Source organism: Rhynchophorus ferrugineus, unplaced genomic scaffold, assembly GCF_030347505.1.
Source record: "Rhynchophorus ferrugineus isolate W39M unplaced genomic scaffold, kcgeb_rfMv2 rfM18, whole genome shotgun sequence".
NCBI classification, from domain to species: Eukaryota; Metazoa; Arthropoda; class Insecta; order Coleoptera; family Curculionidae; genus Rhynchophorus; species Rhynchophorus ferrugineus.
In genome coordinates, this window is record NW_027472597.1 from 1,866,625 (window position 1) to 1,884,625 (window position 18,001).

Sequence of the window (18,001 nt, forward strand, 5' to 3'; positions counted from 1 at the left end):
ATTTCGTTCCAATTCACATTCCAAGTAATATTCGGCATGCTAATTACGTTGCCGATTGCCAAATTGCATTATTTCTCATAGTTTCCGAGATATGGACAATCGAAATTTTACACCTTAGAATCTGTTTCTAACTGGGGTCAAAATTGTAAAATGGTCTTACGAATTAGCGATTTCGTTCCAATTCACATTCCAAGTAATATTCGGCATGCTAATTACGTTGCCGATTGCCAAATTGCATTATCTCTTATAGTTTCCGAGATATGGACTATCGACATATGACAATATTGGCTCTGCTTCTAACTTGCGCCAGAATTGTAAAATGGTCTTATGAATTAGCGATTTCGCTCCAATTCACATTCCAAGTAATATTCGGCATGCTAATTACGTTGCCGATTGCCAAATTGCATTATCCCTTATAGTTTCCGAGATATGGACTATCGACATCTGACAATATTGGCTCTGCTTCTAACTGGTGCCAGAATTGTAAAATGGTCTTATGAATTAGCGATTTCGCTCCAATTCACATTCCAAGTAATATTCGGCATGCTAATTACGTTGCCGGTTGCCAAATTGCATTATTTCTTATAGTTTCCGAGATATCGGCAATCGAAATTTTACACCTTAGAATCTGTTTCTAACTGGGGTCAAAATTGTAAAATGGTCTTATGAATTAGCGATTTCGCTCCAATTCACATTCCAAGTAATATTCGGCATGCTAATTACGTTGCCGATTGCCAAATTGCATTATCTCCTATAGTTTCCGAGATATGGACTATCGACATCTGACAATATTGGCTCTGCTTCTAACTTGGGTCAGAATTGTAAGATGGTCTTATGAATTAGCGATTTCGCTCCAATTCACATTCCAAGTAATATTTGGCATGCTAATTACGTTGCCGGTTGCCAAATTGCATTATTTCTTATAGTTTCCGAGATATGGGCAATCGAAATTTTACACCTTAGAATCTGTTTCTAACTGGGGTCAAAATTGTAAAATGATCTTATGAATTAGCGATTTCGCTCCAATTCACATTCCAAGTAATATTTGGCATGCTAATTACGTTGCCGATTGCCAAATTGCATTATCTCTTATAGTTTCCGAGATATGGACTATCGACATCTGACAATATTGGCTCTGCTTTTAACTTGGGCCAGAATTGTAAAATGGTCTTATGAATTAGCGATTTCGTTCCAATTCACATTCCAAGTAATATTCGGCATGCTAATTACGTTGCCGATTGCCAAATTGCATTATCTCTTATAGTTTTCGAGATATGGACAATCGAAATTTTACCCCTTAGAGTCTGTTTCTAACTGGAGTCAAAATTGTAAAATGGTCTTAAGAATTAGCGATTTCGTTCCAATTCACATTATAAGTAATATTCGGCATGCTAATTACGCTGCCGATTGCCAAATTGCATTATCTCTTATAGTTTCCGAGATATGGACTATCGACATCTGACAATATTGGCTCTGCTTCTAACTTGCGCCAGAATTGTAAAATGGTCTTATGAATTAGTGATTTCGCTCCAATTCACATTCCAAGTAATATTCGGCATGCTAATTACGTTGCCGATTGCCAAATTGCATTATCTCTTATAGTTTCCGAGATATGGGCAATCGAAATTTTACACCTTAGAGTCTGTTTCTAACTGGGGTCAAAATTGTAAAATGGTCTTATGAATTAGCGATTTCGCTCCAATTCACATTCCAAGTAATATTTGGCATGCTAATTACGTCGCCGATTGCCAAATTGCATTATCTCTTATAGTTTCCGAGATATGAACTATCGACATATGACAATATTGGCTCTGCTTCTAACTTGCGCCAGAATTGTAAAATGGTCTTATGAATTAGCGATTTCGCTCCAATTCACATTCCAAGTAATATTCGGCATGCTAATTACGTTGCCGATTGCCAAATTGCATTATCTCTTATAGTTTCCGAGATATGGGCAATCGAAATTTTACATCTTAGAGTCTGTTTCTAAGTGGGGTCAAAATTGTAAAATGGTCTTATGAATTAGCGATTTCGCTCCAATTCACATTCCAAGTAATATTCGGCATGCTAATTACGTTGCCGATTGCCAAATTGCATTATCTCTTATAGTTTCCGAGATATGGGCAATCGAAATTTTACACATTAGAGTCTGTTTCTAACTGGGGTCAAAATTGTAAAATGGTCTTATGAATTAGCGATTTCGCTCCAATTCACATTCCAAGTAATATTTGGCATGCTAATTACGTTGCCGATTGCCAAATTGCATTATCTCTTATAGTTTCCGAGATATGAACTATCGACATCTGACAATATTGGCTCTGCTTCTAACTTGCGCCAGAATTGTAAAATGGCCTTATGAATTAGCGATTTCGCTCCAATTCACATTCCAAGTAATATTCGGCATGCTAATTACGTTGCCGATTGCCAAATTGCATTATCTCTTATAGTTTCCGAGATATGGACTATCGACATCTGACAATATTGGCTCTGCTTCTAATTTGGGCCAGAATAGTAAAATGGTCTTATGAATTAGCGATTTAGTTCCAATTCACATTCCAGGTAATATTCGGCATGCTAATTACGTTGCCGATTGCCAAATTGCATTATCTCTTATAGTTTCCGAGATATGGACAATCGAAATTTTACACCTTAGAGACTGTTTCTAACTGGGGTCAAAATTGTAAAATGGTCTTACGAATTAGCGATTTCGTTCCAATTCACATTCCAAGTAATATTCGGCATGCTAATTACGTTGCCGATCGCCAAATTGCATTATCTCTTATAGTTTCCGAGATATGGACTATCGACATCTGACAATATTGGCTCTGCTTCTAACTTGGGCCAGAATTGTAAAATGGTCTTACGAATTAGCGATTTCGTCCCAATTCACATTCCAAGTAATATTCATTCGGCATGCTAATTACGTTGCCGATTGCCAAATTGCATTATCTCTTATAGTTTCCGAGATATGGACTATCGACATCTGACAATATTGGCTCTGCTTCTAATTTGGGCCAGAATAGTAAAATGGTCTTATGAATTAGCGATTTAGTTCCAATTCACATTCCAGGTAATATTCGGCATGCTAATTACGTTGCCGATTGCCAAATTGCATTATCTCTTATAGTTTCCGAGATATGGACAATCGAAATTTTACAGCTTAGAGTCTGTTTCTAACTGGGGTCAAAATTGTAAAATGGTCTTACGAATTAGCGATTTCGTTCCAATTCACATTCCAAGTAATATTCGGCATGCTAATTACGTTGCCGATTGCCAAATTGCATTATCTCTTATAGTTTCCGAGATATGGACTATCGACATCTGACAATATTGGCTCTGCTTCTAACTTGGGCCAGAATTGTAAAATGGTCTTACGAATTAGCGATTTCGTCCCAATTCACATTCCAAGTAATATTCGGCATGCTAATTACGTTGCCGATTGCCAAATTGCATTATCTCTTATAGTTTCCGAGATATGGACTATCGACATCTGACAATATTGGCTCTGCTTTTAACTTGGGCCAGAATTGTAAAATGGTCTTATGAATTAGCGATTTCGTTTCAATTCACATTCCAACTAATATTCGGCATGCTAATTACGTTGCCGATTGTCAAATTGCATTATCTCTTATAGTTTCCGAGATATGGACTATCGACATCTGACAATATTGGCTCTGCTTTTAACTTGGGCCAGAATTGTAAAATGGTCTTATGAATTAGCGATTTCGTTCCAATTCACATTCCAAGTAATATTCGGCATGCTAATTACGTTGCCGATTGCCAAATTGCATTATCTCTTATAGTTTCCGAGATATGGACAATCGAAATTTTACACCTTAGAGTCTGTTTCTAACTGGGGTCAAAATTGTAAAATGGTCTTACGAATTAGCGATTTCGTTCCAATTCACATTCCAAGTAATATTCGGCATGCTAATTACGTTGCCGATTGCCAAATTGCATTATCTCTTATAGTTTCCGAGATATGGACTATCGACATATGACAATATTGGCTCTGCTCCTAACTTGCGCCAGAATTGTAAAATGGTCTTATGAATAAGCGATTTCGCTCCAATTCACATTCCAAGTAATATTCGGCATGCTAATTACGTTGCCGATTGCCAAATTGCATTATCTCTTATAGTTTCCGAGATATGGACTATCGACATTTGAAAATATTGGCTCTGCTTCTAACTTGGGCCAGAATTGTAAAATGGTCTTATGAATTAGCGATTTCGCTCCAATTCACATTCTAAGTAATATTCGGCATGTTAATTACGTTGCCGATTGCCAAATTGCATTATCTCTTATAGTTTTCGAGATATGGACTATCGACATCTGAAAATATTGGGTCTGCTTCTAACTTGGGTCAGAATTGTAAAATGGTCTTGTGAATTAGCGATTTCGCTCCAATTCACATTCCAAGTAATATTCGGCATGCTAATTACGTTGCCGATTGCCAAATTGCATTATCTCTTATAGTTTCTGAGATATGGACAATCGAAATTTTACACCTTAGAGTCTGTTTCTAACTGGGGTCAAAATTGTAAAATGGTCTTACGAATTAGCGATTTCGTTCCAATTCACATTCCAAGTAATATTCGGCATGCTAATTACGTTGCCGATTGCCAAATTGCATTATCTCTTATAGTTTCCGAGATATGGACTATCGACATCTGACAATATTGGCTCTGCTTCTAACTTGGGCCAGAATTGTAAAATGGTCTTATGAATTAGCGATTTCGTTCCAATTCACATTCCAAGTAATATTCGGCATGTTAATTACGCTGCCGATTGCCAAATTGCATTATCTCTTATAGTTTCCGAGATATGGACAATCGAAATTTTACACCTTAGAGTCTGTTTCTAGCTTGGGTCAAAATTGTAAAATGGTCTTACGAATTAGCGATTTCGTTCCAATTCATATTCCAAGTAATATTCGGCATGCTAATTACGCTGCCGATTGCCAAATTGCATTATCTCTTATAGTTTCCGAGATATGGACTATCGACATCTAACAATATTGGCTCTGCTTATTACTTGGGCCATAATTGTAAAATGGTCTTACGAATTAGCGATTTCGTTCCAATTCACATTCCAAGTAATATTCAGCATGCTAATTACGTTGCCGATTACCAAATTGCATTATCTCTTCTAGTTTCCGAGTTATGGACTATCGACATGTGACAATATTGGCTCTACTTCTAACTTGCGCCAGAATTGTAATGGTCTTATGAAATAGCGATTTCGCTCCAATTCACATTCCAAGTTATATTCGGCATGCTAATTACGTTGCCGATTGCCAAATTGCATTATCTCTTATAGTTTCCGAGATATGGACAATCGAAATTTTACACCTTAGAGTCTGTTTCTAACTGGGGTCAAAATTGTAAAATGGTCTTACGAATTAGCGATTTCGTTCCAATTCACATTCCAAGTAATATTCGGCATGCTAATTACGTTGCCGATTGCCAAATTGCATTATCTCTTATAGTTTCCGAGATATGGACTATCGACATCTAACAATATTGGCTCTGCTTATTACTTGGGCCATAATTGTAAAATGGTCTTACGAATTAGCGATTTCGTTCCAATTCACATTCCAAGTAATATTCAGCATGCTAATTACGTTGCCGATTGCCAAATTGCATTATCTCTTATAGTTTCCGAGATATGGACTATCGACATCTGACAATATTGGCTCTACTTCTAACTTGCGCCAGAATTGTAAAATGGTCTTGTGAAATAGCGATTTCGTTCCAATTCACATTCCAGGTAATATTCGGCATGCTAATTACGTTGCCGATTGCCAAATTGCATTATCTCTTATAGTTTCCGAGATATGGACAATCGAAATTTTACACCTTAGAGTCTGTTTCTAACTGGGGTCAAAATTGTAAAATGGTCTTGCGAATTAGCGATTTCGTCCCAATTCACACTCCAAGTAATATTCGGCATGCTAATTACGTTGCCGATTGCCAAATTGCATTATCTCTTATAGTTTCCGAGATATGGACTATTGACATCTGACAATATTGTCTCTGCTTTTAACTTGGGCCAGAATTGTAAAATGGTCTTATGAATTAGTGACTTCGTTTCAATTCACATTCCAACTAATATTCGGCATGCTAATTACGTTGCCGATTGACAAATTGCATTATCTCTTATAGTTTCCGAGATATGGACTATCGACATCTGACAATATTGGCTCTGCTTCTAATTTGGGCCAGAATAGTAAAATGGTCTTATGAATTAGCGATTTCGTTCCAATTCACATTCCAAGTAATATTCGGCATGCTAATTACGTTGCCGATTGCCAAATTGCATTATCTCTTATAGTTTCCGAGATATGGACAATCGAAATTTTACACCTTAGAGTCTGTTTCTAACTGGGGTCAAAATTGTAAAATGGTCTTACGAATTAGCGATTTCGTTCCAATTCACATTCCAAGTAATATTCGGCATGCTAATTACGTTGCCGATTGCCAAATTGCATTATCTCTTATAGTTTCCGAGATATGGACTATCGACATCTGACAATATTGGCTCTGCTTCTAACTTGGGCCAGAATTGTAAAATGGTCTTACGAATTAGCGATTTCGTTCCAATTCACATTCCAAGTAATATTCGACATGCTAATTACGTTGCCGATTGCCAAATTGCATTATTTCTTATAGTTTCCGAGATATGGACTATCGACATCTGACAATATTGGCTCTGCTTCTAACTTGCGCCAGAATTGTAAAATGGTCTTATGAATTAGCGATTTGGTTCCAATTCACATTCCAAGTAATATTCGGCATGCTAATTACGTTGCCGATTGCCAAATTGCATTATTTCTTATAGTTTCCGAGATATGGACAATCGAAATTTTACACCTTAGAGTCTGTTTCTAACTGGGGTCAAAATTGTAAAATGGTCTTATGAATTAGTGACTTCGTTTCAATTCACATTCCAACTAATATTCGGCATGCTAATTACGTTGCCGATTGACAAATTGCATTATCTCTTATAGTTTCCGAGATATGGACTATCGACATCTGACAATATTGGCTCTGCTTCTAATTTGGGCCAGAATAGTAAAATGGTCTTATGAATTAGCGATTTCGTTCCAATTCACATTCCAAGTAATATTCGGCATGCTAATTACGTTGCCGATTGCCAAATTGCATTATCTCTTATAGTTTCCGAGATATGGACAATCGAAATTTTACACCTTAGAGTCTGTTTCTAACTGGGGTCAAAATTGTAAAATGGTCTTACGAATTAGCGATTTCGTTCCAATTCACATTCCAAGTAATATTCGGCATGCTAATTACGTTGCCGATTGCCAAATTGCATTATCTCTTATAGTTTCCGAGATATGGACTATCGACATCTTACAATATTGGCTCTGCTTCTAACTTGGGCCAGAATTGTAAAATGGTCTTACGAATTAGCGATTTCGTTCCAATTCACATTCCAAGTAATATTCGACATGCTAATTACGTTGCCGATTGCCAAATTGCATTATTTCTTATAGTTTCCGAGATATGGACTATCGACATCTGACAATATTGGCTCTGCTTCTAACTTGCGCCAGAATTGTAAAATGGTCTTATGAATTAGCGATTTGGTTCCAATTCACATTCCAAGTAATATTCGGCATGCTAATTACGTTGCCGATTGCCAAATTGCATTATTTCTTATAGTTTCCGAGATATGGACTATCGACATCTGACAATATTGGCTCTGCTTCTAACTTGCGCCAGAATTGTAAAATGGCCTTATGAATTAGCGATTTGGTTCCAATTCACATTCCAAGTAATATTCGGCATGCTAATTACGTTGCCGATTGCCAAATTGCATTATCTCTTATAGTTTCCGATATATGGGCAATCGAAATTTTACACCTTAGAGTCTGTTTCTAACTGGGGTCAAAATTGTCAAATGGTCTTAAGAATTAGCGATTTCGTTCCAATTCACATTCCAAGTAATATTCGGCATGCTAATTACGCTGCCGATTGCCAAATTACATTATCTCTTATTGTTTCCGAGATATGGACTATCGACATCTAACAATATTGGCTCTGCTTCTAACTTGGGCCAGAATTGTAAAATGGTCTTATGAATTAGCGATTTCGTTCCAATTCACATTCCAAATAAAATTCGGCATGCTAATTACGTTGCCGATTGCCAAATTGCATTATCTCTTATAGTTTCCGAGATATGGACAATCGAAATTTTACACCTTAGAGTCTGTTTCTAACTGGGGTCAAAATTGTAAAATGGTCTTACGAATTAGCGATTTCGTTCCAATTCACATTCCAAGTAATATTCGGCATGCTAATTACGCTGCCGATTGCCAAATTGCATTATCTCTTATAGTTTATGAGATATGGACAATCGAAATTTTACACCTTAGAGTCTGTTTCTAACTGGGGTCAAAATTGTAAAATGGTCTTACGAATTAGCGATTTCGTTCCAATTCACATTCCAAGTAATATTCGGCATGCTAATTACGCTGCCGATTGCCAAATTGCATTACCTCTTATAGTTTCCGAGATATGGACTATCGACATCTAACAATATTGGCTTAGCTTCTAACTTGGGCCAGAATTGTAAAATGGTCTTACGAATTAGCGATTTCGTTCCAATTCACATTCCAAGTAATATTCGGCATGCTAATTACGTTGCCGATTGCCATATTGCATTATCTCTTATAGTTTCCGAGATATGGACTATCGACATCTGACAATATTGGCTCTGCTTCTAACTTGCGCCAGAATTGTAAAATGGTCTTATGAATTAGCGATTTCGCTCCAATTCACATTCCAGGTAATATTCGGCATGCTAATTACGTTGCCGATTGCCAAATTGCATTATCTCTTATAGTTTCCGAGATATGGACTATCGACATCTGACAATATTGGCTCTGCTTCTAATTTGGGCCAGAATTGTAAAATGGTCTTATGAATTAGCGATTTCGCTCCAATTCACATTCCAAGTAATATTCAGCATGCTAATTACGCTGCCGTTTGCCAAATTGCATTATCTTTTATAGTTTCCGAGATATGGACAATCGAAATTTTATACCTTAGAGTCTGTTTCTAACTGGGGTCAAAATTGTAAAATGGTCTTACGAATTAGCGATTTCGTTCCAATTCACATTCCAAGTAATATTCGGCATGCTAATTACGTTGTCGATTGCCAAATTGCATTATCTCTTATAGTTTCCGAAATATGGACTATCGACATCTGACAATATTGGCTCTGCTTCTACCTTGCGCCAGAATTGTAAAATGGTCTTATGAATTAGCGATTTCGCTCCAATTCACATTCCAAGTAATATTCAGCATGCTAATTACGCTGCCGTTTGCCAAATTGCATTATCTTTTATAGTTTCCGAGATATGGACAATCGAAATTTTATACCTTAGAGTCTGTTTCTAACTGGGGTCAAAATTGTAAAATGGTCTTACGAATTAGCGATTTCGTTCCAATTCACATTACAATTAATATTCGGCATGCTAATTACGTTGCCGATTACCAAATTGCATTATCTCTTATAGTTTCCGAGATATGGACTATCGACATCTGACAATATTGGCTCTGCTTCTAACTTGCGCCAGAATTGTAAAATGGTCTTATGAAATAGCGATTTCGCTCCAATTCACATTCCAAGTAATATTCGGCATGCTAATTACATTGCCGGTTGCCAAATTGCATTATCTCTTATAGTTTCCGAGATATGGACTATCGACATCTGACAATATTGGCTCTGCTTCTAACTTGGACCAGAATTGTAAAATGGTCTTACGAATTAGCGATATCGTTCCAATTCACATTCCAAGTAATATTCGGCATGCTAATTACGTTGCCGACTGCCAAATTGCATTATCTCTTATGGTTTCCGAGATATGGACTATCGACATCTGACAATATTGGCTCTGCTTTTAACTTGGGCCAGAATTGTAAAATGGTCTTATGAATTAGCGATTTCGTTTCAATTCACATTCCAACTAATATTCGGCATGCTAATTACGTTGCCGATTGCCAAATTGCATTATCTCTTATAGTTTCCGAGATATTAACTATCGACATCTGACAATATTGGCTCTGCTTCTAATTTGGGCCAGAATAGTAAAATGGTCTTATGAATTAGCGATTTGGTTCCAATTCACATTCCAAGTAATATTCGGCATGCTAATTACGTTGCCGATTGCCAAATTGCATTATCTCTTATAGTTTCCGAGATATGAACTATCGACATCAAACAATATTGGCTCTGCTTCTAACTTGGCCCAGAATTGTAAAATGGTCTTATGAATTAGCGATTTCGCTCCAATTCACATTCCAAGTAATATTCGGCATGCTAATTACGTTACCGATTGCCAAATTGTATTTTCTCTTATAGTTTCCGAGATATGGACTATCGATATCTGACAATATTGGCTCTGCTTCTAACTTGGGCCAGAATTGTAAAATGGCCTTATGAATTAGCGATTTCGTTCCAATTCACATTCCATGTAATATTCGGCATGCTAATTACGTTGTCGATTGCCAAATTGCATTATCTCTTATAGTTTCCGAGATATGGACTATCGACATCTGACAATATTGGCTCTGCTTCTACCTTGCGCCAGAATTGTAAAATGGTCTTATGAATTAGCGATTTCGCTCCAATTCACATTCCAAGTAATATTCAGCATGCTAATTACGCTGCCGTTTGCCAAATTGCATTATCTCTTATAGTTTCCGAGATATGGACAATCGAAATTTTACACCTTAGAGTCTGTTTCTAACTGGGGTCAAAATTGTAAAATGGTCTTACGAATTAGCGATTTCGTTCAAATTCACATTCCAAGTAATATTCGGCATGCTAATTACGTTGCCGATTGCCAAATTGCATTATCTCTTATAGTTTCCGAGATATGGACTATCGACATCTGACAATATTGGCTCTGCTTCTAACTTGCGCCAGAATTGTAAAATGGTCTTATGAATTAGCGATTTCGCTCCAATTCACATTCCAGGTAATATTCGGCATGCTAATTACGTTGCCGATTGCCAAATTGCATTATCTCTTATAGTTTCCGAGATGAGGACTATCGACATCTGACAATATTTGCTCTGCTTCTAATTTGGGCCAGAATAGTAAAAGGGTCTTATGAATTAGCGATTTCGTTCCAATTCACATTCCAAGTAATATTCGGCATGCTAATTACGTTGCCGATTGCCAAATTGCATTATCTCTTATAGTTTCCGAGATATGGACAATCGAAATTTTATACCTTAGAGTCTGTTTCTAACTGGGGTCAAAATTGTAAAATGGTCTTACGAATTAGCGATTTCGTTCCAATTCACATTCCAAGTAATATTCGGCATGCTAATTACGTTGTCGATTGCCAAATTGCATTATCTCTTATAGTTTCCGAAATATGGACTATCGACATCTGACAATATTGGCTCTGCTTCTACCTTGCGCCAGAATTGTAAAATGGTCTTATGAATTAGCGATTTCGCTCCAATTCACATTCCAAGTAATATTCAGCATGCTAATTACGCTGCCGTTTGCCAAATTGCATTATCTTTTATAGTTTCCGAGATATGGACAATCGAAATTTTACACCTTAGAGTCTGTTTCTAACTGGGGTCAAAATTGTAAAATGGTCTTAAGAATTAGCGATTTCGTTCAAATTCACATTCCAAGTAATATTCGGCATGCTAATTACGTTGCCGATTGCCAAATTGCATTATCTCTTATAGTTTCCGAGATATGGACTATCGACATCTGACAATATTGGCTCTGCTTCTAACTTGCGCCAGAATTGTAAAATGGTCTTATGAATTAGCGATTTCGCTCCAATTCACATTCCAGGTAATATTCGGCATGCTAATTACGTTGCCGATTGCCAAATTGCATTATCTCTTATAGTTTCCGAGATATGGACTATCGACATCTGACAATATTGGCTCTGCTTTTAACTTGGGCCAGAATTGTAAAATGGTCTTATGAATTAGCGATTTCGTTTCAATTCACATTCCAACTAATATTCGGCATGCTAATTACGTTGCCGATTGCCAAATTGCATTATCTCTTATAGTTTCCGAGATATGGACTATCGACATCTGACAATATTGGCTCTGCTTCTAATTTGGGCCAGAATAGTAAAATGGTCTTATGAATTAGCGATTTCGTTCCAATTCACATTCCAAGTAATATTCGGCATGCTAATTACGTTGCCGATTGCCAAATTGCATTATCTCTTATAGTTTCCGAGATATGGATAATCGAAATTTTATACCTTAGAGTCTGTTTCTAACTGGGGTCAAAATTGTAAAATGGTCTTACGAATTAGCGATTTCGTTCCAATTCACATTCCAAGTAATATTCGGCATGCTAATTACGTTGCCGATTACCAAATTGCATTATCTCTTATAGTTTCCGAGATATGGACTATCGACATCTGACAATATTGGCTCTGCTTCTAACTAGGGCCAGAATTGTAAAATGGTCTTACGAATTAGCGATTTCGTCCCAATTCACCCTCCAAGTAATATTCATTCGGCATGCTAATTACGTTTCCGATTGCCAAATTGCATTATCTCTTATAGTTTCCGAGATATGGGCTATCGACATCTGACAATATTGGCTCTGCTTTTAACTTGGGCCAGAATTGTAAAATGGTCATATGAATTAGCGATTTCGTTTCAATTCACATTCCAACTAATATTCGGCATGCTAATTACGTTGCCGATTGCCAAATTGCATTATCTCTTATAGTTTCCGAGATATGGACTATCGACATCTGACAATATTGGCTCTGCTTCTAATTTGGGCCAGAATAGTAAAATGGTCTTATGAATTAGCGATTTCGTTCCAATTCACATTCCAAGTAATATTCGGCATGCTAATTACGTTGCCGATTGCCAAATTGCATTATCTCTTATAGTTTCCGAGATATGGACAATCGAAATTTTACACCTTAGAGTCTGTTTCTAACTGGGGTCAAAATTGTAAAATGGTCTTACGAATTAGCGATTTCGTTCCAATTCACATTCCAAGTAATATTCGGCATGCTAATTACGTTGCCGATTGCCAAATTGCATTATCTCTTATAGTTTCCGAGATATGGACTATCGACATCTGACAATATTGGCTCTGCTTCTAACTTGGGCCAGAATTGTAAAATGGTCTTACGAATTAGCGATTTCGTTCCAATTCACATTCCAAGTAATATTCGGCATGCTAATTACGTTGCCGACTGCCAAATTGCATTATCTCTTATGGTTTCCGAGATATGGACTATCGACATCTGACAATATTGGCTCTGCTTTTAACTTGGGCCAGAATTGTAAAATGGTCTTATGAATTAGCGATTTCGTTTCAATTCACATTCCAACTAATATTCGGCATGCTAATTACGTTGCCGATTGCCAAATTGCATTATCTCTTATAGTTTCCGAGATATGAACTATCCACATCAAACAATATTGGCTCTGCTTCTAACTTGGCCCAGAATTGTAAAATGGTCTTATGAATTAGCGATTTCGCTCCAATTCACATTCCAAGTAATATTCGGCATGCTAATTACGTTGCCGATTGCCAAATTGTATTTTCTCTTATAGTTTCCGAGATATGGACTATCGATATCTGACAATATTGGCTCTGCTTCTAACTTGGGCCAGAATTGTAAAATGGCCTTATGAATTAGCGATTTCGTTCCAATTCACATTCCATGTAATATTCGGCATGCTAATTACGTTGTCGATTGCCAAATTGCATTATCTCTTATAGTTTCCGAGATATGGACTATCGACATCTGACAATATTGGCTCTGCTTCTACCTTGCGCCAGAATTGTAAAATGGTCTTATGAATTAGCGATTTCGCTCCAATTCACATTCCAAGTAATATTCAGCATGCTAATTACGCTGCCGTTTGCCAAATTGCATTATCTCTTATAGTTTCCGAGATATGGACAATCGAAATTTTATACCTTAGAGTCTGTTTCTAACTGGGGTCAAAATTGTAAAATGGTCTTAAGAATTAGCGATTTCGTTCAAATTCACATTCCAAGTAATATTCGGCATGCTAATTACGTTGCCGATTGCCAAATTGCATTATCTCTTATAGTTTCCGAGATATGGACTATCGACATCTGACAATATTGGCTCTGCTTCTAACTTGCGCCAGAATTGTAAAATGGTCTTATGAATTAGCGATTTCGCTCCAATTCACATTCCAGGTAATATTCGGCATGCTAATTACGTTGCCGATTGCCAAATTGCATTATCTCTTATAGTTTCCGAGATATGGACTATCGACATCTGACAATATTGGCTCTGCTTCTAACTTGCGCCAGAATTGTAAAATGGTCTTATGAATTAGCGATTTCGCTCCAATTCACATTCCAGGTAATATTCGGCATGCTAATTACGTTGCCGATTGCCAAATTGCATTATCTCTTATAGTTTCCGAGATATGGACTATCGACATCTGACAATATTGGCTCTGCTTTTAACTTGGGCCAGAATTGTAAAATGGTCTTATGAATTAGCGATTTCGTTTCAATTCACATTCCAACTAATATTCGGCATGCTAATTACGTTGCCGATTGCCAAATTGCATTATCTCTTATAGTTTCCGAGATATGGACTATCGACATCTGACAATATTGGCTCTGCTTCTAATTTGGGCCAGAATAGTAAAATGGTCTTATGAATTAGCGATTTCGTTCCAATTCACATTCCAAGTAATATTCGGCATGCTAATTACGTTGCCGATTGCCAAATTGCATTATCTCTTATAGTTTCCGAGATATGGATAATCGAAATTTTATACCTTAGAGTCTGTTTCTAACTGGGGTCAAAATTGTAAAATGGTCTTACGAATTAGCGATTTCGTTCCAATTCACATTCCAAGTAATATTCGGCATGCTAATTACGTTGCCGATTACCAAATTGCATTATCTCTTATAGTTTCCGAGATATGGACTATCGACATCTGACAATATTGGCTCTGCTTCTAACTAGGGCCAGAATTGTAAAATGGTCTTACGAATTAGCGATTTCGTCCCAATTCACCCTCCAAGTAATATTCATTCGGCATGCTAATTACGTTTCCGATTGCCAAATTGCATTATCTCTTATAGTTTCCGAGATATGGGCTATCGACATCTGACAATATTGGCTCTGCTTTTAACTTGGGCCAGAATTGTAAAATGGTCATATGAATTAGCGATTTCGTTTCAATTCACATTCCAACTAATATTCGGCATGCTAATTACGTTGCCGATTGCCAAATTGCATTATCTCTTATAGTTTCCGAGATATGGACTATCGACATCTGACAATATTGGCTCTGCTTCTAATTTGGGCCAGAATAGTAAAATGGTCTTATGAATTAGCGATTTCGTTCCAATTCACATTCCAAGTAATATTCGGCATGCTAATTACGTTGCCGATTGCCAAATTGCATTATCTCTTATAGTTTCCGAGATATGGACAATCGAAATTTTACACCTTAGAGTCTGTTTCTAACTGGGGTCAAAATTGTAAAATGGTCTTACGAATTAGCGATTTCGTTCCAATTCACATTCCAAGTAATATTCGGCATGCTAATTACGTTGCCGATTGCCAAATTGCATTATCTCTTATAGTTTCCGAGATATGGACTATCGACATCTGACAATATTGGCTCTGCTTCTAACTTGGGCCAGAATTGTAAAATGGTCTTACGAATTAGCGATTTCGTTCCAATTCACATTCCAAGTAATATTCGGCATGCTAATTACGTTGCCGACTGCCAAATTGCATTATCTCTTATGGTTTCCGAGATATGGACTATCGACATCTGACAATATTGGCTCTGCTTTTAACTTGGGCCAGAATTGTAAAATGGTCTTATGAATTAGCGATTTCGTTTCAATTCACATTCCAACTAATATTCGGCATGCTAATTACGTTGCCGATTGCCAAATTGCATTATCTCTTATAGTTTCCGAGATATGAACTATCGACATCAAACAATATTGGCTCTGCTTCTAACTTGGCCCAGAATTGTAAAATGGTCTTATGAATTAGCGATTTCGCTCCAATTCACATTCCAAGTAATATTCGGCATGCTAATTACGTTGCCGATTGCCAAATTGTATTTTCTCTTATAGTTTCCGAGATATGGACTATCGATATCTGACAATATTGGCTCTGCTTCTAACTTGGGCCAGAATTGTAAAATGGCCTTATGAATTAGCGATTTCGTTCCAATTCACATTCCATGTAATATTCGGCATGCTAATTACGTTGTCGATTGCCAAATTGCATTATCTCTTATAGTTTCCGAGATATGGACTATCGACATCTGACAATATTGGCTCTGCTTCTACCTTGCGCCAGAATTGTAAAATGGTCTTATGAATTAGCGATTTCGCTCCAATTCACATTCCAAGTAATATTCAGCATGCTAATTACGCTGCCGTTTGCCAAATTGCATTATCTCTTATAGTTTCCGAGATATGGACAATCGAAATTTTATACCTTAGAGTCTGTTTCTAACTGGGGTCAAAATTGTAAAATGGTCTTACGAATTAGCGATTTCGTTCCAATTCACATTCCAAGTAATATTCGGCATGCTAATTACGTTGTCGATTGCCAAATTGCATTATCTCTTATAGTTTCCGAAATATGGACTATCGACATCTGACAATATTGGCTCTGCTTCTACCTTGCGCCAGAATTGTAAAATGGTCTTATGAATTAGCGATTTCGCTCCAATTCACATTCCAAGTAATATTCAGCATGCTAATTACGCTGCCGTTTGCCAAATTGCATTATCTTTTATAGTTTCCGAGATATGGACAATCGAAATTTTACACCTTAGAGTCTGTTTCTAACTGGGGTCAAAATTGTAAAATGGTCTTAAGAATTAGCGATTTCGTTCAAATTCACATTCCAAGTAATATTCGGCATGCTAATTACGTTGCCGATTGCCAAATTGCATTATCTCTTATAGTTTCCGAGATATGGACTATCGACATCTGACAATATTGGCTCTGCTTCTAACTTGCGCCAGAATTGTAAAATGGTCTTATGAATTAGCGATTTCGCTCCAATTCACATTCCAGGTAATATTCGGCATGCTAATTACGTTGCCGATTGCCAAATTGCATTATCTCTTATAGTTTCCGAGATATGGACTATCGACATCTGACAATATTGGCTCTGCTTCTAATTTGGGCCAGAATAGTAAAATGGTCTTATGAATTAGCGATTTCGTTCCAATTCACATTCCAAGTAATATTCAGCATGCTAATTACGCTGCCGTTTGCCAAATTGCATTATCTCTTATAGTTTCCGAGATATGGACAATCGAAATTTTACACCTTAGAGTCTGTTTCTAACTGGGGTCAAAATTGTAAAATGGTCTTACGAATTAGCGATTTCGTTCAAATTCACATTCCAAGTAATATTCGGCATGCTAATTACGTTGCCGATTGCCAAATTGCATTATCTCTTATAGTTTTCGAGATATGGACTATCGACATCTGACAATATTGGCTCTGCTTCTAACTTGCGCCAGAATTGTAAAATGGTCTTATGAATTAGCGATTTCGCTCCAATTCACATTCCAGGTAATATTCGGCATGCTAATTACGTTGCCGATTGCCAAATTGCATTATCTCTTATAGTTTCCGAGATATGGACTATCGACATCTGACAATATTGGCTCTGCTTCTAATTTGGGCCAGAATAGTAAAATGGTCTTATGAATTAGCGATTTCGTTCCAATTCACATTCCAAGTAATATTCGGCATGCTAATTACGTTGCCGATTGCCAAATTGCATTATCTCTTATAGTTTCCGAGATATGGACAATCGAAATTTTATACCTTAGAGTCTGTTTCTAACTGGGGTCAAAATTGTAAAATGGTCTTACGAATTAGCGATTTCGTTCCAATTCACATTCCAAGTAATATTCGGCATGCTAATTACGTTGTCGATTGCCAAATTGCATTATCTCTT